Genomic DNA, 23839 nt, shown 5'->3' on the forward strand with positions numbered 1-23839 from the left:
CCCAGGTGCTACTCCTCCCACCCATCAGCAAGCAGATTGGTCTATTCAGCCTTGTGCTGACTTACCCTGTCTCCTGGAATCCCCCAGCCCCTGTCACTCACAAAACCAGACACGCAATACACAAGCTAGCAGAGACAGGCTGGATGGTTAGGTAAGAAAATACCTACTTCTAAAAGTGGTATTTTCAAACACAGAATAATAAAACCAACTTTACTAAAATATGTATTTTATCATTCTGAGTTCAGGCATACTAAATTTGAATTTCTACCATGTTCCCATGGGTCAGTTAGGATTATAAGATATTATAATCAAACTGCCCATTCTGGCCTATGGGGACTGGTAGCCTTGCAATAGTGAAACATGATAAGGGCTGTAAGTAGCTATTAGGACATGCCACACACACCAGGGCATGTCCTACCTTATACTTACAATGCACCCTGCCCTTGAGTTTATCTGAGGGGTGTCTAATATGAAGGAAAGGGAAGGTTTAGGGACTGGCAAGTGGTTGCACTTACAAAGTCAGCATGGCCGAATTAGACTGCACACAGGCTCTGATGGCAGGCCTGAGACACACTTTACAGGCTGCTTTTGTGGGTGGCACAACAAGTGCTGCAAGCCCACCAGCAGCATTTGATTTACAAGCCCTGGGCACCCATGGTGCACTGTACTAGGGTCTCACAAGTAAATCAAATACACCAATCATGGAGTCACTAATCAATGCATCAATTTACAATAGGGAGAGCATATACACTTTAGTACTGATCAGCAGTGATAAAGGGCCCAGAGACATAAAACCAACAAAAACAGGTCAGAGAAAAATATAGGAGGAAGGCAAAAAGTTCAGTGATGACCCTGCAAAAAGGGCCAAGTCCAACACAACCCCCTTCCACCCAAAACGCAGGGTAGATCAATCACTACCTTGATGGAATTCCCTGCTTTGGGCAATAGAACATGGACCCTGGTCCGCAACCGTAGGGTCATATTCCATTTCTACGCCAATATGAGCCCATTTGGATCCCTCTGCCCATACTCTCAGGCCCCACCAAGCTAATTCATGAGGAACACTTCTCCTCACTTGTGGACACCACCTGTGCAGCACCTAACCTTAGCTTGCTTACAGGTGTGTCCCAACAGACATACAGCAAGCCACTGTGGCCACTGACCCTAGACAGTGATGAGACCCAGGCCTGATGCCTCTCAGGGCTCTCAAACCTCTGTGGTGTCAGAGAGCCGGGGGCAGTAGCCCCAGGTGCTTGGCACTCTTTGTCCACTCTCCCTCCTGTCAGGTCAGGTCAGGTAAAATACAAGAGGAAGGCAAAAAGTTCAGGGATGACCCTGCAAAAAGGGCCAAGTCCAACAGAGTGATTCGATCAAGTAAGGCCAGAATCGTCTGGGATGGTCGTCTTTTTCAAAAACAAAGAGCAAACATTTTGGGTTCCAGGCAGAAGTGAGGCTGATGAATGCATGCCCCACTTCCAAATAATCCATGGCCCCTCAAGGGGTTGTGCCGCACATATTGAAGACCTCTGGTTTATGGTGTTGCAAGAGAATAGATATGTACCAAGAATCAAGAGTTTTTGGGCGTTCTTATCTGCTATCAAAGCGTACTTGGTTCTATACAGCAACATAGGCAACTGCTTTCTATTAAACTTTCCTGCAAATGTGCTCTTAGAAACTATTTTTAAAATTATAAATAAATAAATTGGTGCACACACACTTGGCCACTACATCATCTGTGTGCACTACTTTCATTATTTTTTTAACAATTCATTCTTTTCTGGTAGTACACACACACCATGTGACACATTAAAGTAGCCTTTTATTTGATAAGAAAATGGTACTGGAATGGAGGCTGCATAATTATTGTCTTCCCACTACTTCACATTACAGTGGTGCAAACCAAGTGTTACCACCACTTCACACTATACAGTAAGTCACCATACACAGAAGCTCAATAGACAACATTCAGAGATGTGGTGCATGACTTATATCTTGGCGGTATTGATATTCCATCGTGACGGAGTTTCAAAACTGCCAAGGCTGTGGTCTGGCCACCCGATTTAGATGCAGGCAGACCTTTGGTTTAATCACGGCGGAGATTACTTTGTCTCCACAGTGATTAAACCCCTCTGATTGCCCAACGGTGTAAGGGCCATTAGAGGTTTACCTTTAATTCCACCTACCTAATTTAGATAGCCAGAATTAGAGGTCAGTTGTCATTGTCTGTCACCATCAGGAAAACACTGATGGTAAGAGGCAGAGAAAACTACAAAAGGCTGCCCTCAGCGTGGGATAGGGCTCCTATGGTGAGGGGACCATTGACGTTTTTATTTGTGAAAATAAAGAAGAAAACAGTTTGCTGTATGGCTCCGTCATCCTTAACTGAGCCATGCTTCTAAGTGCAAAGGGCATTGACAGGAACCGCTGTGATGGCTGCTCCTGGCAATCCTTTAAGAAATTACCATGAGCCTGGCGGTCAAGTCATAATTTTGGAGGCAGAGACGCAATCAAGGTGACGGAGTAAATTACTCAGTAGCCATGACTCCCAAACCCCCATTCGCCAAATTATAAATCAATATCTTACTTCCCGAGATATAAGGAACAAAAACAATAACAAGATGGTCAGCTCAGTACCGCATGAAAAGGAAATCCATAACAATTAAGGACCTAACAAACGTAGCCAGATTGAATATGTATTGTTCGGGGCTGTTAAGGAGTGTTGTGATACAAAGACCAATCCCCAGACTCCTATGTAACCTGGAAGTACCAAATCCTACACAGGAACTACTTTCCACCATATTGGATTGGAGGATTGCCATCCTGGAATAAGGGACAGCATCTAGGATTCAATTTGACACCCAATCCAAGATGGTGCCAGTACTAATGCCAGGACACCGACTCCACCTGTCTCAAACTCTTTCCTTCTGTTGGGGAGATGAGGTGTCCTGCTGGCACCCAACTCCTACCCTCCAAAGTCCACCAAGGTAAGTGGTGACTCCACCGAGGCACTGTGCAACGAAATATGAACAAGAGCCAAGCGGGTGGATCGCCTACACCCAACAAGGGCTACAAAATTTCTTGAGACATATTCTAAGACTTTAAACCTGTACTAAGTACCATTACACATTTGAACAATGACTGAAGGCTGACCAATTCAATGCTTCCAAACAGAAAGAGTGTCATATTTGAGAAAGACTCTCACGTGGCAATCCAGCACACATGTTGCCAGCCATTGGCCATTGGTGGCAACCTAAGAAAAGACCACAAGGAAAGACAAAAACAGTATTCAACATCATATACTTCAATGACAGTATCATCCAAAGAAGCTCAATATATTGAACAACACCACGTCTAAACAACAAAGTTTTTGAAGCACTTGTAGCACACATCACTCCATACTTACAAGGTTTGTAGTACGTTGTGAGAATCTGGCCTGGTATATGATGTCTACTAATATAAGTGGGCACCTTGCACCAGTCCGGACAATCTGTATGGTGATTTAAGAGGTATTAGACAACCTTAGAAAGCTCTTTAAGTGGTAGCTGTAGAGAGCAGCCTTCAGGCTTAATCTGGAAGGAGTGTAAAGCAGCTTGTTTTACCAGAGTACAATCTATAATTGTATAGATTAAGTGAAAAAGAACAACACAGGGTACTAATAAAAATATGTATTACTTACAAAATGCTCTCTAACATGTTTAGATATCGCCTACCTAGAGATAATCACAATGCACACAATAATTTGCAAAGAATCACAGTAAATAGCACAGAATACACAGCGGACCCCACAGGGGGACCAAACCATATACTAAGAAAGTGGTGTAAGAACCACGACTCGGGTCAAGACAGGGTTGAGAAGAAGTAGAAGTGCTGGGGACCCAAAGAACCACCCCAGGTGAGTAGATAGGGACCTCACAGAGAGCATGTGCAGTGTAGGAACATGACCGCGTGCTCCGTACAACTCTACGGGTAAGTTGCGTTTCGATTTTTAAAGATTAAGGTAACCCTGGGCAAAGCACTACACTACGCTCGCATAGTTTGCGAAGTTTGCGCTACTTCGCACTACGCGAATTGCACTTAGCACAGTGCAAACACACGCAGCATAGTGCAGCGGTCATTTTTTGCATGCTTGCGGTCCTCAACATCAAGTTGGCGACCGCGAGCAAGCAAAATTACATCTCGACGAGACTTTTTCCTTGTTCGAGATCAGCAACATCAAGTTGCCAATCGTGAGCGTGGAAAATAAACCTCCCGGCGAGATTCTCATTGTGAGGAGGTCAGGTTTCTCTTTGCGAGTGGTCGCGTATGCTCGCGACCGCTCGACTACCAGTCCATTTTGAGACAGCTGCTGCACGAGTAAAAATCTACTCGACCTGCAGTAAAAGACAGCTCGCACTGTGCAAGATGCCGTTTTCAATGATTGCACAGTGTGGACAAGCATCGGCAATCATCGTGAACAGTGCACTACGCAGTTCACGTAGTGCTACGCATAGCTCGCGAAGTGCACTTCGCGTAGCTACGTGTAGCGCTATTTCACGAACTACGCCCAGGCTTAGATTAAGGACCCTTCCCAGTGGATCCTGAAGAAACCCCATGGAAGACAGAAGGTTGGAGATCCACCCCACCCGTGGATACCCTAGTACCCATGTTACCTACACCATGGAAACTGGGTGCATAGGTGTGAAGTGGTGTCAGAATCCGCAGTTGAATCCAATGGAGGACTTCAGGAAAGTACAGCTGCTGAAAAAGGAGAAAGTGTCCAGTGGAATCTTAAGGTGGATTTGAGATTAGAGGTACTTGCAAGTAGAGGGGACAGAGTCTACGTCACTCAGGAGTGACCAGGTGACTTGGAAGACGAATGTCCTCCGATTTCGGGTGTTGTAGGATGGAAGGTGATGACCTTGACTCTCCAGCTGTGAGGACCAGGCAATGCTGAGGAAGACCAGGAGCTATGCACAAGCTGTCCCACGTCGGATGTCGATTGCTGAGGGGTTGGTGTCCGGTGGGAGCACCAACAAGCCTTGGCAAATGCAACCCACACAGAAGTCAAAGAAGGTGCAATGTCAAGACCAGCAAGGTCCAAGGGACTCATCAAAAGCAGGGGAATCAGGGCAGGACTGAGCAATCAGGGAATCATTAATAATAATGGGGTATCCCAGTAGCATGCAGAACCGGGGAATTACAATAGTATAGAGAAAAGTGTTCTGCCATGTAGCATATGAACACTTTCTATGAGTAAAATCTATCCACCAAAATTTTCACCAAAATTGTAGAACCATCAATTAATGAGCAATCAGGGGAGCCCAAATAACAAAGGTGACCCTCAAATGGACCCTCAGGCCAGAGGCACTGGAGGTGTGAGAGGACCTCAAGCAGCTCACCAAAAGATGCAGGCCACGATTCATGATGATGTGGTGTGGCTGAAGTTTCTGATCTCTTGAGATGCTCAAGGTTGGGGCTACTTGGAGCCCGAAGATCTTGAAAGGAAGCCAACAAGCCTTTGCAACTGCAAGTTGATGAGGTGCACAGGGGTCTGGTTATTTCAACCCCCACAAGGGATACAGGCCTCAAACTTGGTGAGAGGGCAAGGCAGGCCTTGGAAGCTGTGGAAAATAACCACCTGTGTTGCAGAACCTTATGGATTCCAGAGGAGCTCAGGATCAGCAGACCAGTGACTTAGTTGTCGAATGCAGGGGAGTGACTCTTTCACTCCAAGGGAGACTCCTTCAGGTGTCTATGATGTCCACAGGCCTTGGAAGGTTCCAGTTTGGTGCATAGGCACAAATGATGCAGCAGACTGGAAGGGAGACGAAGTCAAGACCAAACGAAGTCCAGCGAAGTCCAGAGTGCCCAGACAGTAGAAGAAGAAGTGGTGTTGGATCTGAATCTTGTCCTATGACAAATATAGGGTCCCACCCACAAGTAAGCCCTTAAATACCCCAAGGAAAGGGTTGGGACAATTCAGGACACTTTCTCAGGTGAGGGTCTGGACAGGGGGGAGGTTACTACCATGTCTATTGTCCAGTTTCACACCAGAGCGGGAGCCATTGGCTGCCAAAGTTGGTTTGCACTGGACTATGCATGGGGTCACCAAATGTGCCCCTCATGCAGATTGAGTGGTGCTGGCAATTGCCCCACCCTGACCCAATACACTAAATCCTGTCTGGGAGGTGGTCACATCTCCCTGTGACAGGATGCCTATTGTTCTGCCTTCCCCTTCTTGAGCTTGGCTCGGGAGCAGGAGGGCAGAATTGTGTCTCTGGTCGGCAGCAACCATTTTGTGCTGTCCGGGTTAAGAAGGCTTATACCGGCAGCACTGAAAGCCTAACGGAGGGCTCTTCCAGTGCTTGATATCATACCTCCCACACCTTTTACAGTGTGGGGGAATGATTCCAACATGTTTGATAGCAAGCATGCTTGGATTTGTTGCAGCCGTTTTCGAGGTGGCCATCACGTTATTAAGCTGTGCCCCTCTATATAGTATATGGCTGCTTCACTTACAACCCGGGAGCATGGACTCCGTCGGCTGTAGGGGTGTCCTACTCATCCAGGGGCATCCTCACACTTACAACAAAGCATCCTGCCTTCTGGATTGATATGGCCTGCTATAGGGGTGCCCTATAGGTTTTACGTGCAGTGACCCTAGATATAGGAAGTCTATATCTTTTGTAAGTGGTGTTAGCACCAGCTTACCCAGGCTGCAAAGTAAGGCCTGTAGTTCCATTGTGAATGGTCCCCCAAGGGTTGTATAATACATGCTTTAGCCCATGTGGGACCTCTCGGGTACCTATACCCTGAGTACCTTAGTACTGTATTCTAGGGAATGATAAGGGTACCCCAGTATCCAATCTCGGATATACCTAAGCAATGAACATACCAATTTAAGGGAGAAAGCAAATAGACTGGGGTCCAGATTAGCAGGATCCCAATCAGACAAGTCAAAACCAGCTTAGCACCAGGCAAAAAGGTGGGGATAACCATGCAGAAGGATCCTACATTCCTACATACGACATACCAGCCCCACCATCCACATGCTTAAGACCTATAAAAGTAAGTTTAGCAGCAAACAAGACAGGGAGTTCATGAGGAAAAGCAAAAGTGGGAACAGAAAATCACAAATGAAATCATACCAGTAGATAGATGCACAAAATGCTAGACAAGAGAGGTAAAAATACAGACCTAGGCTGGAGCAAAGATTTGCTCAACATAGGATCATCCTTTGCGGCCAACAGATGACCATGCTTTTAACACATTGAGAGCACAAATGCCCCCTTGAAATGTTACCCAAGACTTTCTAAGTGTATATTACTTTTTTCATTTTATCACAAAAATTGTAAATTGAAGAGCTTTCACTTACTTAAGCTAGGCCTTAAAACATGGCTTCATAAAAAAAAGAGGATTTTACCAGCAAGGTTTTGGTGCACCAGTAGAATGTATGTATTCTGGAGAGGTAAGTAACGTTGTCTGACAAGGGATGGGAACACACCATTTCGTCTTGCACTTTATTTGAGAGACATCGAGGAAGTCCCACTGTGAAGAGCAGAAATTGTATTATTTTTTCTTTTATTTCCAAATGAACCTCAATATATATTATTTTAAAAATTCAAGCTATACACTTAAAAATCACTATCTGCAAGTAGCACGTTTGCATTGTTACTGCGAGCCTATGCCTGTATACTGACGGCTGCAGAAGACACAAAAAGTTATCCTAAAGCCTGCAGTTGCTACTACTGCTTTGCTGCTTGTCACAAAACTATAATATATTGGATTCCGATCCAGGGCTTTAAGTGGGCCGACTCCTGCCTCTGCTCAGCACCATCAGTTCTAAAAGGCAGATGCTGAGACGGGTCCCTATTGGGCTCTCCCTTTTTTGCCCACACCATCAAGATTATTTTTTTTTAACTCTGCAGAAGTAACACGCTTCCTGCCTTTGATGTAACATCAAAGAGACTAGTTATAGTCCTTCCAAGCCTCATCATTTCAGAACCGAAGCATTTTCAATGTTACTTACAATCAAACCGTAGTTGTTGCCTTAATTAATAGTTCTGACTTCTTGTCGGTGTGACGTTACCTGTTGTATTATATATTCTGGACAAACACAAGGAGATGTTGGATGGAGTGCTTAAACTTTTCAAACACTCACCCCCAGTCACAGATCTGGTTTGAATACATCATCATATTTTAGCTCACTTTGCCACCCCAGTTCAGACACAGCTACAGGCAAATCAGTCTTGACTCTGTGCCTCATGGGAACCGTCCAGCCAGAACTGCCAAGCGCTGTCTTCCCTGGACCGGAAACAAGCATCCTGGGACCGGTTTTGGACTAACAGCCCTCATCAGCTAGGCTAGCTTGAATCCAGTGGCAAAGTGAGTAAGGGACCCACGTCTGGGCAAACCCTGCCAAAATAGGGTGAACAAAGCAAACACAAGGAGATGATGGACGGAGTGCTGAAACTTTTCAAACACTCACCCCCAGTCACAGATCTGGGTTGAATCCATCATCATTCTTTAGCTCACTTTGCCACCCCAGTTCAGACACAGCTATATCCAAATCAGTCTTGACCCTGTGCCTCATGGGAACAGTCCAGCCCGAACTGCCAAGATCTATCTTCCCTGGACCGGAAACAAGCATCCTGGGGCTTGTTATGGGCTAACAGCCCTCATCATCCAAGCTAGCTTGAATCCAGTGGCAAAGTGAGCAAGGGACCCACGTCTGGGCGCTGGGGGTGAGTGTCTGAAATGTTTCAGCGCTCCATCCATCATATCCTTGTATTTGCTTTGTTTGTCCTAAGTTGGGAGTGTATGCCCAGACGTGGGTCCCTTGCTCACTCTGCCACTGGATTCAAGCTAGCCCGGCTGATGACGGGTGATACCCAGAAACCGATCCCAGGATGCTTGTTTCCGTTTCAGGGAAGACCTGGCTTAGCAGTTCGGGCTGGACTGTTCTCATGAGGCACAGGGTCAAGACTGTTTTGCATTTAATTGGGTCTGAACTGAGGTGGCGAAGTGAGCTAAAGAATGATGATGGATTCAACCCAGATCTGTGACTGGGGTGACTGTCTGAAAAGTTTCAGCGCTCCGTCCATCATCTCCTTGTGTTTGCTTTATATAATCTGGATGCAATGCTCAAAGAAGCAAATTACCAGTCTGGTGACACGCTTTGCTTAGCACAGATTTTTCATTTAGATGTTTTAAGCTATGCCCTAATTACATCAGCCACGCCCCGTTGAGAACCCCCACCCCCAAATTTCTTCATCCCACTTAAAGCCCTGTACACACCTATTGCCAAATGAGTTTATTGAATAGTGTCTTTCAAATGAGGGTGCATGTTTATGGATAACAGGGTTGGATTGGGATTAAAATTCTGCACGGGCACACTAAAAAGAAGTGGCCCACACTTGCATATTGCTTTTCCCGCAAAACACGTCTAGAGCAAAGTTTTATAAAAAAGAAGGGGGGAGGTTCTCTGACAGAGACATGATTTCTAACTTGATGAGTTTACAAAAACATGCACGTATTAGTACACACTGGTGAAACACACCTGAAAGCAAGTGAGGCCACTTCTGCTCAGGCCCATTACCCCCGCTCAATATGCATACATTAACGGGCTGGCCCAGCGAGAGAAAGGGAGTGATACCTCTGGCATTGATAAAAGGTAGGTAATGGACACCCATCTGCCTCCAGAAAGGCCACTCCGGCACCCACTGGGCCCCTGGCGGCATCTGAACACATGTGTGAAGTCGAGAGGTACCCCTTGAGTAGACCAAGGGAAATGGGGTTAACCAACCAAAGTATATAAATTCCCTTGAAACAGAACTGAACACAGGTTGCTATAACAAACCTTACAATATCACAATTACATACAACAAAACATATTGAGAGTTAAAAATTCATTTATTTTGAGTAAACTTAAAAAACACACAGTTATAGGGATGATCTAAATCCATAGTCTTAAAACACAATTAAAACAATACAACCAATTGCGACCTGCACAATTGAAAAATGACAGAACAGGTACAACATGTAATTGTTGAGTACAACTTGTATATTCTGGCTCTGTATGGATAATTGCAGGTAAGTACACAATTTAATTAATAAAACAAAATTCGTAGTGCGCACAGCATCGCATTTTGCGATGCTGTGTGCGCTGCGAAATTCGTTTTATTTCTTACCTGCAATTATCCATATGCCGGTTTTTAACACCCTCCTCCCTGCCCCTCCCCCTCCCTGCCTCCCTGCCCCACCGTAACTCCCTCCACCGGCCGCGGCTGGGTGCGACTGATGACCCTAGCCTGACTAGTGAATGGGAGGGGTGGCTGAGCACATCAAGAGTGCTCCCAAACCAGCTGCGCCTGGTTTCCCCTCCCACCTGCAGACACAGACAAAGGGAAATGCTGTATAAAAAGGGTGCTGTGACACCCTGAAGATGTTCTTGTTTTTAAGTGGAATCTGCCAGGGGCATGCTGCTGCTGGGGCCCAGGGGAAGGCTTGCCTCCCTGGGCCCTGCCCAGCCCCTGGATACTGGAGGACTCTGCCTTAGTCCTGGGACCTATTGCCTCCATTCTGGATTTTACCAAGGCTTATTACAGCCTTCCTGCGCCTTATTTTTTGGGCTTGGGCGCTTAGATTTAACTTCCCTGAAAAAAAAAGCCTGGGGGCTGAGCAGCGTGGCGCTGTAGCCCTGGCTGAGGGAATCCCCCTCTCCTCGTGGGCTCGTTGCGGGTGTCACCCCGCTTCTGTAATTATTTATATTCCGAGTGCCCACCTCGATTTATTGTTTATTTCAAAGGAGCTGGTGCCCACCCGGCATTTGCCCCAGATGTTGTGCGCTTCTCGAGGGAGCCTACCCCTCATCTTGCCGAAGCGCCGCTGGTGATTGCGAGAAAAGGGCCACCGCGTACCCGCGGCGACCCGGAAGTGCTGCAGGCCCAAACCGGAAGTCCCGCCCCCCCAGCCCGAAAAGTGAAGCAGGGCGGCTGAGAGGGGCAGGCGGGGCTCCGGTGTTACAGGAGGGCCCCGTGCTGCCGCAAGAAGAAGCCCGCAGCCGGCGCCTCCCACGGGGCTCCCGTCTGGAAGGGAGAGCCCCGCTGCCAAGTCCCGCCTGCGGCCGAGGAGGCCGCGAGCAGAACCGTCCAAAGACCGGCACTAGAGAGAGAGGCGTCGGAGTCCCACGGAGTACCCCCGGTGAGTGCGGGCATCTTGGCAGCTCTTGGGGGCATTTCTTCAGGGCCCTAAGGCTCCAACACTCTGGGGCCATTCATTCTTCAAGCTCGAGAGGCTTCAGGGGCATTTGGTCGCTGCGAGTCCCCCGAGAGGGACTCCAACGAGACGGGCATTTGTGTTGTTATAGCCCGCGAAGCTCGAAGGGGGCCATATTTGTTTTAAGAGCCTGAGAGGCTCAAGGGCATGTTTGCCTTAAGGAGCCGAGGTGGCTCCTCGCCTCCTTTGTTTTCGGAGCCAGATGGCTCCTGGGGACATTTGTGTATTTCGAGTCCACGAGGGACTCCAACGAGGGGGCAACCATTTCTTGCTGAGCCCAGAGGGGCCATATTCCCCCCCGTTGGTGTGGCACAGTGGTGCCATGTTTGTAGAGAGTCCCTGAGAGGGACAGAGGCGGCAGAGTGGTGCCAGGCCCCAGTGGATTTACAGCTGCCCAGCAAGTAGTGGGCAGCTGCACCGTTTAGGGGCAATGTGAAAGGGAGAGTCCCTGGGAGGGACGGAAGTGGCATAGAGGTGCCAGGCCTTCTACAGCTGCGCAGCCCTTAGTGCCAGCTGCAACGTTTCGGTTTGCGCCGGTGTCGCACCCTTGACTGGCGCTGCGTTGGCAGCACGCCCTGCCATTCTGGACACAGGGCATTTGAGCCCCCCTTCTTCAGATGGCCAGTTGGCCAGGGGGCTGGTATGTGGGTAGGGCGCAAGGCCCTAATGTGATTTGTGCGCAATGTGATTTTACTATGTTTGGAATGGTAATTGCCTAATGTGATATTTGCGCAATGTGATGTTACTATGATTATGAGGTTATTTTACCTATCTGGGTTTATGTTAGTGAGAGTTACTTCACTGTGAGTCACGACCCTAAATGTGATTTATTCTTAGGAGGCAGAGTCTAATGTGTTTAGACTAGTGAGGAGATTGCCTACTGTATTTTTACTGGTTAGCCCTAAATGTGATTGCTGCGTAATGTGCTTTGCCTTTATGCTTGTGTTATACTTCTAAAGGTGCTCATGCTTAGAAGTTTACTGTGCCTAGTATGTTATACTAGAGAGGTTATGTGTCCATGCATGATCTAGGCCTATGGTTATTAGTATTGCGTAGTGGGTACCTACCTATACCAGTGGTTACTGGTGGTGCTCTACAATTGTCAGTTTGTGTTACAGTTATTCTAAGTGCTAGTTCTACTAAGTGCTGATTCTGACAGTGGCCCATGTTGCCCTGTCCTGGTGTAAATAATCCCTTGTGAATATTACCCGTGCCAGTTGGCACAATGTATATTGTGTGATTACTATCTGATGTGTTTTGACAATACAAAAGTTATTTTTATATAACCTTGTGTGGAGTTTCCTTTTTGTAGTGTGCCTAGGATGTTGTTGCTGTTGTGTGCGTGCGCAAAGGATGTATGACATTACAACGCATGCTTTTACATCGCATGCCTTTACAACGCAAGTATTACAACGCAGTCCATTACAACGCATAGTGCTTTGGGGTGCTGGATAGTGAATAGTTTAATTTACTATTCCAACTCCAGTCCCCGTGAACACTAGGGAAGGTTATTGGATAGTAAATTAACCTATTCCCTATCCTAGAGCGCCCCCCAGAGCAATGCGTTGTAATAGTTTGCGTTGTAATGGTTGCGTTGTAAAGTCTCTGCGATGTAAAAGTTGTGTTGTAAAGGTTGTTTACCTGCGCAAATGATTTACACATTGCCTCCGGGATAAGCCTGTCTGCTCGTGCCAAGCTACCAAGGGGGTGAGCAGGGGCTATCTTGGCGTGTGACCCCCTTGCCCTGACTAGAATGGTGGTTTCTGCCTGGCTTTGGCGTAAGCCCTAGCCAACCAGAAAATCCCAGTTCTAACAGATGTCTCCAGGACTTTGAGTGGGGCTGGTCCTGCCGTGCTTAGCACTAGCAGTTTGAATGGCAGGCACTGAGACAGTCCCTATCAGGTCCTCCATTTTTGCCCAAAACCTCAGGGTGAAAAAAAAATCTTAAATCTGCAGCTGCACCACCCTTCACTGCCTTTGAGCTAACTTCAAAGAGACTCGTTATAGCTCTTTGAGTCTCATCATTTCAAAACTGAAGCATTTTCAATGTTCTATACAACGAAACATAGTTGTTGCTTATTTAACTTAGGCAACTAACAGCCATTGACAAAACCAATAGTTCTAGCTGAGTGTAGGTGTAATGTTACTTGTTTTATTATATATCTGGATGCGATGACAGAGCAGCAAAGTACCTATCGGATGGCACATTTTACGTGTTTTAAGCCAAGCCCTTAATTACATCAGCCATGCCCCTTTGAGAGTCCCCTACAGTTTTTTCATCGCACTTAAAGCCCTCGATGTCTCTCCTCCATTTTAACCACATTGTCCTCTTCATCATCAACTGAAGCCGACATCCCCTTTGAAGATCATGCGCCACTTCAATCGATCAATAAATAGACTGATGTTTTCTTACTAAATAACTAATGTCTGTTTCCAAAAGCCAGTGCCTTGACAGTTGAAAAGAGGGACATGTGCTTTTCCTTTAAAAACAACTAACTAAAAAAATATAAATGTAGCAGACAGGCTGCATAATAAAAAGTGTCACCTCATCCATCCTCAGAGAACCAGAACTGCTCTTGTTCGCTTTTCTCACTCCCTTGGCACTGGCAAAGCGCCACTCTTGATTAGCCCGTGGACCCCTCACTATGCATATTTATATGTGAGGTGTCAGAACTTTGAGCAGAGCTGCCTGATTGGTTGGGTATCACTGCCAATCACACAATTAGTAACCATCATTGCTGGGTCGGCGTTTCATCCACATACAAATGCTCGTCGATTCTAGGGGAGGACGCAGTTCAAGTATTAACGTATATGTGATAATAAACCTGTTTGTTGTATTTCCTATGTGTACTTCATATTATGTTGTGGCTGTCAAGTATAAAAACGTAGCCTAACAGCCTCACATTGAATACTGTTGTCAGGATTATTTAAAACGCATTTTTTAAAAATCGAATAAAATTGTTTTAATTTCAGCTCCAGGGGAAAATTACCCTATAGGGCTAGCCAAAGAGACAGATTTTGGTGGCGTCCTGTCAGCCTCTTGTATTGGGGTCGTAAATAACAACCTCTGGCAAAGCCAATAGGTCTGACCATTTTGCAAATCAAAGCCAGAGGCCGTAGTCTGTTTCAATCGCAGCCACTTTGTTTTAACTGTATTAGAGGAAGTTCCGGAAAGACTGGGGGGCATATTACTTGTCAGCGATATTCATGCATTGCGGCCGTTTTTTATCGCATTTGCGCCTGTGATAAAAATCGCCGCAGCTCAGCGGTAAATTTTTGTCTCTACCCAAGCAATAGCAATTATCGCTATTGCTTGGTTAGAGACAAAAATTTACCGCTGAGCTGCGCCGATTTTTATCGCAGATAAACCTTGGTATTACCAAGGTTTATCGCAAATGCGATAAAAAACGGCCGCAATGCATGAATATCGCTGAAAAGTCAGCGATATTCATGCATTACCGAGCTAATGCTCTTAGCCATGTTATCCACCTCCCATTGGATAACATGGCTAAGAACTGCTCAGGGCAGGTGTTAGCTTTTGGAGATATTCGCGCTTAGCGCGAATATCTCCAAAAGTTGGTAATAGGAGATAGCGATGTTAGCGACTGTTTCCAGTCGCTAACATCTTGGCACGCCCACTTTGCATGTCATTAGTGATAAATATCACTGACATGCAAAGTGGGGCCCAAGATGGTCGCTATCTTCTACTAGCTGTCGCTAACTGGTGTTAGCGACAGCTAGGTAATAGGGAGATAATGTTATCTCCGCTTCCTTGGCTTTTAAAGCCAAAAAAGGGGAGATAAACCCCCTTGATAATATGCCCCTTGTTTTCTAATGTCGCACACGACTGAGTCACATAGTCCGCACGTGGAAAATCTATTCTAGTATCACTTTACTTAAAAATGTCATTAATAAAAATGGTTAATTGAATCGGCAACAGATCTTTGTGGACACTCGGTCCCAGAGCATGCTTCAAAATAGCAATCCATATAGAAAAAACATGAAGCATCTTATAATGTAATGCAAAAAATCATTGTTATTCATCATCAGTGGGACTACCCCCAGTCACGAGTATTGTTCTGTGTCGTCCACAACTTCAGTTGCAAATCAAAGCCCTGCCAGTGCACAACGAAACCCCACACCGTCCTTGAAGCCTAATTCCTCGACTCATTGTGAAATATAAGACATCACTTAACGAGTTGTAGCCAAATATGTCGCAAGATTCCAGTGAGTGTCGCACAGCAGATGCGATTTTTTTGTTTGTTTGCACGTAGTATCCCCTCTTTTACAATTCAAATACCTGATTGTCTTTTCACAGGGAACGATTGCAAAAGCATTTATAGCCTGTAAATTAATTGATAAACAGGCAATTGCTGCTCAGATATTTCTACTTTTTCATCACTATAGTAGCCGGCGCACCTAATTTTTGGGATCTATGCTACCACCCAGCATGGGCTCTGAGATGACATTGCCTTGAGATAAGTCTTGATTCCGGTCTGCACTACCAAAAGAATGAGCCAAGATTAAATCAAGGAGGTGATTGGGTTAGAAGTGGCTCTACAACAGTGATATATTGTTGATGGAGTTCAGCTAAAGAATTTAAAGCACATACCCATTCTCACAGTTCTTTTTGCAAAACGTTATTTCCCCAAAAATGCTGATTTTATTTATATATGACACAACTCTGAAATGATAAGCTCCGTCTTTTTTATTTTGATCTTAGTATACCACTCTTTCATTGACTTGATTGTCTACTTTTTGAACAGCCTCGTCTATAGAAATAATTCTCAGTGTAGCTCAAGCTATGGCTTTGTCTAAATGCTTCTTCAGTCTTCACCAGCAGAGAGCAAGAGAGACGTTAGCGCGGCATTGCCTCTGTAAAAGCCTGATGTATACCTTTTCTATACATCAATGCAAGAGGATTGTACCTTTACTTTTCTTCGCCAGCCAATTTCCCAGGATGACAATGGACACGTATTCGAGGCCTTCTTCTTAGTCCTTGCCTTCTGCACGTTCTTTCGAGCTTCCGTTGCATAGGCCATCAGTGCTTCCTGCATTTCAGCCCTTCTTAGTCTTACTTGCCTGCTTGTGTTATTAACTGTTGCCTGAGAGCCTATATGAAAGATTCCACGTACAGGAATCTCATGGTCATCCGCTACCTTTTCATTAATGGTGATTCGCACACGTATTTCTGCAAACTCATTATTTTCTGCAAAACTCTGAATAAGCTCCTTTTTTCTTCTTGAACTTTGCCTGGGTACTCCATTCAGCTTGAGAAATAATTATTTAGTGGCCCTTAAGTAGAAGTACCTCAGGAAATGTGTGTCCTGTCCTGTCATTGTCCAGAACAGAGAGCTCTTCTTGTGAGGGATAGAATTCGAAAATGGCAGAAAGCCATTATGTTTGTGCTTCTGTGTTTTTGGGTTTGGTATTAACCGAGACCTTCAGATAAAAAAAAAAATATATATATATATATATATATATATATATATATATATATATATATATATATATATATATATATATATATATATGTATAATATTATTTCTTTCAGGTGATTTCATTTAGCCCCTTTCATCCACTGGACTATTATTGTTTTGTACACATTTTTCTTCAACTCAAGACAGCGTACAGAGTTTGAAAATGAGTGAGCCCACTTCAGTCATTGGCTAACTTCACTGTAAGTGCCTGTATTCCACTTTTCCACTTCGTAAACAAAGTAATACCCATACGTGCCAGGACTAATACCTTTGCATTGAACATTTGTTTTACCGATTGACGAGGGCCCTGCAGCGTCCCCAACAATAAACATTTGCAAAACCTGTTCTAAAACAAAACAAGCCTTTACAAAGCCAAAAGGTAAGAAATCTATATTTTATATATTTACCCCACCCCCAACGCTTCACCCTATTCTTTAAGTTGAGATTGAGACTGATAGATTTTACACTACAAGAATCCTTGCCTTAAGTTAGCAAGGTATTTCACATGTGAATTTGGAAGCTAACACAAAGATGTTCAACAAACACAGAAATGGGCGGTCCTGTTTGTGGCCATTTGCTTCCACACTTATATGGCTTACGAACATAAATGCAATACTTTCTTTAATAACTGCTATCTTGTACATGGATTGTGTTTTTCAATTATTTTATTCTTTTAAATCAAACATCAATGAATGTACTCCCTCCACCTCCAATTGGCATGCCTTCTGTGGCTCCTGGTTGGACTCAAATTGCACTCTCCCATTGGCTAAGCAGAGCTTTCAGTGTACTGATCCTCCCTCGCTACTGGGTGAAGGTGAGATAGCGCTCACTTTGTGGATTACCAGTGTGTCCAAAGAATTAAGATTTTTGATCCTATTAAGTGGATTCCATCTATTTTGGTGGACAGAGGTGATAAATATTTACATTTCGTCTACATATGATACTCTCCACCCTAAAGTCTTTTATTTTCTTTGCATGTTTAGAACTGTCTACTTTATTCTCACATTGTGCACCACACCCCATGCTTATGCACAGTAATATTAGATGCACTGTCCTTCCACCACTTCATTCAGACCTCACCTCCTACACATCTCACCTTAAATGTCCCATAGATGATAGACTACAAACAGCATGCTTTGATCATGCTCTTCTATGGTGTCCAGGATCCCACTACAAATTGGAGCATTCAAGGCTTGAAATCCCATGTAAAGAACCTAGAAAAGCGCTGTAGACCTCTCAACGGGTGTGGAACTTGCTATGTAAATGCCAATACAGTAATAAAGGCTTTTGGTATCATGTTAAGTGCCCAACATGAATCTTACTAGCAAAGTATATGACACATGTCTTCTATCAAATTGAAAGCAGTGTCTTTCCATGAATTCTTAGAAATGCTCCAGAGTAGTGCAATGATAGACCTCCTCTCTGTGGATGACTCATCCAGGATGAGCCCAAAAGTCCATAAAGCTCTGGGCGCTCCGGGTGGAATGCAAAGCATATAAAGCATAAGTAATGCGCCGAAAATACAAACAACAGCAACACAGGTCGTGCATTCAGCAGTTCCTATAGAAGAGAAAATAAATCCAATCTCCAACTTCTGCTAATCACTGGAGCCAGGTAATTCAGCAGGGGACCTGGTGAGGATTATAGAATCCAGCACGGCCATGCTCGGGTAGAATACATTTGTTCCTGACTCCAGCAAGGCGATCACAACAGCAACGCGAGGAAGGGCCAATTGGCTTTCAAGCGCTGTAGGGAACTTTTTTTCCTTTCAGTCCATGGGCGCCTTTGTATTTTAAGTGGCTACATATTATCCTGCCCTTGTTAATCAGCTTTGCACTTCTTGGAGTCTAGGGTGGTCCTTCCTTTTGGCAGCAATTGGACCCTCTGTTATTATCTTGGGATTAAAGGCTCCTGTAGAGCTTCATCAAAGGCCTAAAAGCAACCTGATTGACCCAGCTGCACAGTGCCAAGCGACTGCACGCAAGCCTCTATTCTGACTAGTATTGTAATTATTTATTTCTAATATTTGACGAACAATCCAGAAGTACGGTAGCCCACAGAGCCAGCCACAAGCCATTTCAACCTAATGCACTTTTTTTTGCATGTTTCTTTGTTTGAGGTTGCGCAAAAGGTTTGCTGTGTGAATGCAGACCCGCTGTGTGCAGTTAACTATGTAATGTTCCAGGTGCCACTGTGAATTAAGCAAATTGCTTTCGCTCGAATGCGTTTGAGCACAACCTTGTTTTCTTCATCGATTGTCCTTCCTTTGTTTGAGGATTGTGTCATGTTGAGAAGACTGTTAGCTTTCGGTCTCTAATGCACCCTGGGAACCATACCTGAATTAAATTGGATTAGCAACCTGCCCACTTCACCCTTCTAAAATGTATGCATTCATTTATGTGTGTGCATGGCAAGTCGTCCAGCCCACAACACATGAAAGTATTCCGGGGAACAAGAACGTGGGATAAACCTATATCTATAAATCGTCACAAAATCATGGGTTCATCCCAGGAAGTACACTGAGTTAAACCGACGACTACAGGAATGCTCTCGTCACCCAGACCCACATTCACCTTGTAGACCCCTGAGAGCAGACAGGGAAGGACACTGGTTTCCAGGGACGGGCGTGTGCCGCCTCAGATCAATGGAAGACAGCGCCTCTTCATTTTCTCTTGTGCAGCAACACAACCCTCACCTCTTCCAATTACCTGCACTAATATGAATAGTGTTCTCTAGAAAAGGGACACATATTCAACATCAAAACACCATGTAAAGAAAAATAGATCCAGAGATTCCAGGTAGAAGGATGGAGCTATGATTCCCAAAACACGAAGAATTGGAAGCACTGCAATTTTTGCTTTTGTCTTGTATCCCCTTTTACCCACCAGGAAGTGGGAGCAATGCACAGGAATTTGTTCAGTGGAGTATCAGGAGGGCTAGGCAGTTCCTCCATGATGCCCTGGGCTGGTCGCCATTGACCTCTTTTCCATCTTTTGGGGAATGTGACAAGCATCGGCTGTCGTTCATGTGATACGTGTGATGCACAGGTAGGACAGCAGGAGTTGGAGAAGTTCATCAGCTTCCTACGGACAACATATATTCTTCCTGTACCACATTCAGTTCTCTGTTTATGAAGATCAGTCCCTCTCCAAGTTTTTAGGAACTGAAAGGTAAGTTTCAAACGGAGAATGATTGGATTGACAAGGTTTGACCAGGGGAAGCAAGGTTTGTTCATGTCCCTGGAATCTTGGTCGATCAAGGCCTAACAATGGATAGATGAAAACGAAACAGGTTTTGTAGTTTCTATGGAACTGCTCTTCTAGTTGGGGTGCATGTATTACACATGAACAAAACATACAGGTGCCTGGGGCCAGTCATCAGCACCATATTATATCGAATCAATAAGGCATTACAATAACCACACAAAGACAATAACCATTTACTCCGTCTCATTGATTACCAGGATCAAAGAGAATGAGACAAAGCAAGGTTGTGCTAGTTTATGAAGGGACATTTGAACAACTGGAGTATTTTATTTCTTTTATCATAGTTCTTTATTAAATGTTCAGTTATAGCAACAAATAATGAAGACACTCATGTTCAACATGGCAAAAGTGTCCCTGATACATACAAAATTCTAATACCTATGAAATGCCAAAGGATACCTGGACAGATTTATGCAAAAGGCAATAGCTCCGCAATCCAGAAGTGCAATCAATCTAAGTAATCGGACCCCATTCCCACTTGACCGAACCATCAACCCCTTGTAATCAAATGCATTGGGAATCGGGTATAATCCTTCGCCATACAAAGTGGGAAAGAACAAAAAGATTTCTACATGACGTTCAATACAAACCGCTATAGCGAGGGATAACCAGGGAATCTAGACAATAAGCTCTGATTAGGTTGATAAGCATTAAACCTTAAGTTGTGGTCGGACTTTGAGAAAGGGCACCGGCACATGCTCAAATATCTGCAATCGGGTATTGACTTTGTAAATCAGCCCTCAAAGGAAGCCATCTCATACATGTCTCTGCCTAGCCCAGAATGTTGGTAGGCTTTTTGACTTCTAGTGACTTAAGGTGACCAGTTTGGTGACACCTAACATTGTGGCTACCACTTATATACATGTGTTGTGAGACCGGGGAGCCCAGAAACATCATGTAGGAGGATTAGGTGGACCTGTTGTGGAACAGTCATGTCAATGATATTTTATAGTTGGGTCCAGGTCTGGCACCATTAACCACTGAGGTTGATAGTGTCCCACAAAATATGGGCAATATCACAAGCATGCGCTTCGTGCCTCCATGTGATTTAGGGCAAAGTTTTATTGCATGCAGTTTAACTGGTGGCCAATGCCGGCAATGTAATACCTCAAAGAAGCTATATCTCAATTTGGGTTCCCGAAGGACCCTGGCATAGTGTGTTGGACTTGCTACAGGAAACCTACCCAGGCAATATCAATCAGGTATAAATCAATAAGGGCACTCAGTAAGGAGCAACACACAGGTAGCTGATACAAAATGACTTTAATAAATCAACAGCACAAGTACGTTTTTTGTCAATAATGGCCCGTGGTAAATACTAGAGGAAACAAGAAATTGGAGAGTGATAAATGCCAGAGATACTTCAGAATTGGAGGTAGACACAGATTTTTCAGAGATAGTCTGGGCCTGGGTGGTGAACTCCATTCTGTTCGCAGAGTTTGCAGAGCTTTCTGCACTCGGAGGTCTGCAGAGCTCGCAGAGTGCAGAAAACACTGCTTCGCGTAGTGCAGCAGAGTTTTTCCCCCGCTCGCTGAGCTGCAGCTCGAGTACAATCTACCCGAGTGGCAGGAAAACCAGCATGTACCGCAATTCGCACTGCACTCCGCACCTTGCGTGAACTTTGTGGCTTTTTTGTCACTTCGCGGAGTTCGGCATAGCAATCTCAGCAAACTACGCAATGCCTGAGACAGACACAGTAAGGGTGGGGGTGGTAGAATGACCTGGCACAAGTGGGAAAGAACATTTACCACAAGAATACCAACTAACAGTCGCGGTCCGTGCAGGTAACAGCAGTGGGGCGGAGGGGCCGTGTAAGGGGGATTCCGAGGGATGATGGAGAGGGGAAATTAAATAAATAATTAATTTTCCCTCTGCATCGTCCCTTGGAATCCCCCCTTACTCTGCCCCAGGGCCCCGTCACTGTTACCTGCATGGGCCGCGGCAGCCAACTAATAAAGGAATCCCGGAGAAGATTTCCTCAAAGGTCACAATCGGAACAGACAGGCTGAAAATCAGACGAGGGATAAAAGAAAGGAAATCAAACACTGCAGGCATGAGTCACCAGGAGCAAGAGAGGGGGACGTTACCACAAGTAAATCAGAATAATTTGACCATTGTCAACTTATGCCATCGAACACTATCAGTTGCGGAATCCACTGTGATTTAAAAAAGTCTCGCTTTTTACCCCACTACACCTTGGGACTATATGCGGATGCGTATTGATCTCTACCAATTCATCAGAAAGTTGAAATTAAGAAAGATTCACATGCAACATCCAAAATACAAGGAAACAGAGGGGTCACCTACGGATATACTAACTGAGGGAGATTTGGAAACTTTACACATTTTGCATGAATTTCAGGAATTGCCCCGGCGTCATCTCTTAGGCAAGGCAGGTATTCAACAAAAAAGTGGGAAAAGTCAATTTAAGGTGAAATCCAGATACATACCCAAACAATGACTGCTTTCATGATGCTATTGTTAGAGAATTGGACAATCTTAGGGCAACAAACAAAACCAAAACATCCAAAAAAAGAATGAATCTCATAAAGGATCAATGGGAAGCAATCATATCCCTTAAAAACAATGCATTTCTGGTTATAAAACCCGCTGACAAGGGCGGAAACGTAGTAATATTGGATAAGGCAGTGTATCAGGAAGAAGCATTATCGCTATTAAGTGACATCAAGGGCTATTTACCGGTAAAAAGAGAACAGTACAATACCAGCATTGAAGCCTTCTATAAGATGATCAGCAGTTAGTGAGACAAAGGTGTCTTGAATGAGGAAGAGTATCAATTCCTCAAAGTAGACCATCGTGTATTACCCACTTTTTATTATGTACCCAAAATTCACAAGGATCAAGAAAGCCCTATGCTTTCCTTGATAGGAAGATTATTGGAGAAAACATTGAAGTATGTGGACTCATTTCTGTTTCCTCTGGTTAGAGATCTAAGTTCATATATCCAACATACAACAGACGTCATCAGAACTGTACAGAACATAAAGTAGGAGGATGATTTCATGCTTATTACAATGGACTTTACCAGTTTGTACACCTGTAAAATACATCAACAAGGCTTGTTTGCATTAGAGTTCTTCATGAAAAGTAGATCATTTAAATATTTGCCTCCTTTTGCCTCAATAACAATATTTTTTTATTTTCTGGACAGCAATATCTGCAGACACAGAGGACTGCCATGGGCACCTGCTTCACCTCCACATACGCAATGTGGCCTGGGTAGACCTTAATGAGTGATGGGTAGATAAGGTGGCCGTGTGGATTAGGTATATCAACAACATTTGTATTGTCTGGCGGGTACTCAGGTTGTAGCTTAAACTTACATTTCAATTCTGAATGATAATGAACTAAACTTGAAATTTGCCAGCTATATCAGCAGCACAAAAGTGTTGTTTCTTGATCTATTGGTCTTTGTCAAAAACAACAAACTGTTTACTTAGTTCTATAGAAGTGCTACAGCTGTCAATGCTACATTCCATGTCATAGCCAACATCCAAGCAGTTTAGTCAACAGCATACCCTATGGAGAACTATTGTGGTTAATATTCAACTGTTATCTGCCCAATGCCTATACTGAAGTGGAAATAGAAGCACTCATCAGATTTGAAGATAGGGCATTCTCTAAGAATATTTTGAGAGAAGCAGCTAATAAGGTCCAGAAGAAAGACAGATAAGACCTCTTAATTCACAAGCAAAAACAAAAAGGAGATTAGACCACCACAAGAAATATATTGAATTTTTCTGCTGCGTCTGGTCAAATTCATGGGCTTTTTCAGAAACACTAAAGTATCCTACAGTCTGACTCTATATTTTGAG

Source organism: Lissotriton helveticus, chromosome 1_1, assembly GCF_964261635.1.
Source record: "Lissotriton helveticus chromosome 1_1, aLisHel1.1, whole genome shotgun sequence".
NCBI lineage: Eukaryota > Metazoa > Chordata > Amphibia > Caudata > Salamandridae > Lissotriton > Lissotriton helveticus.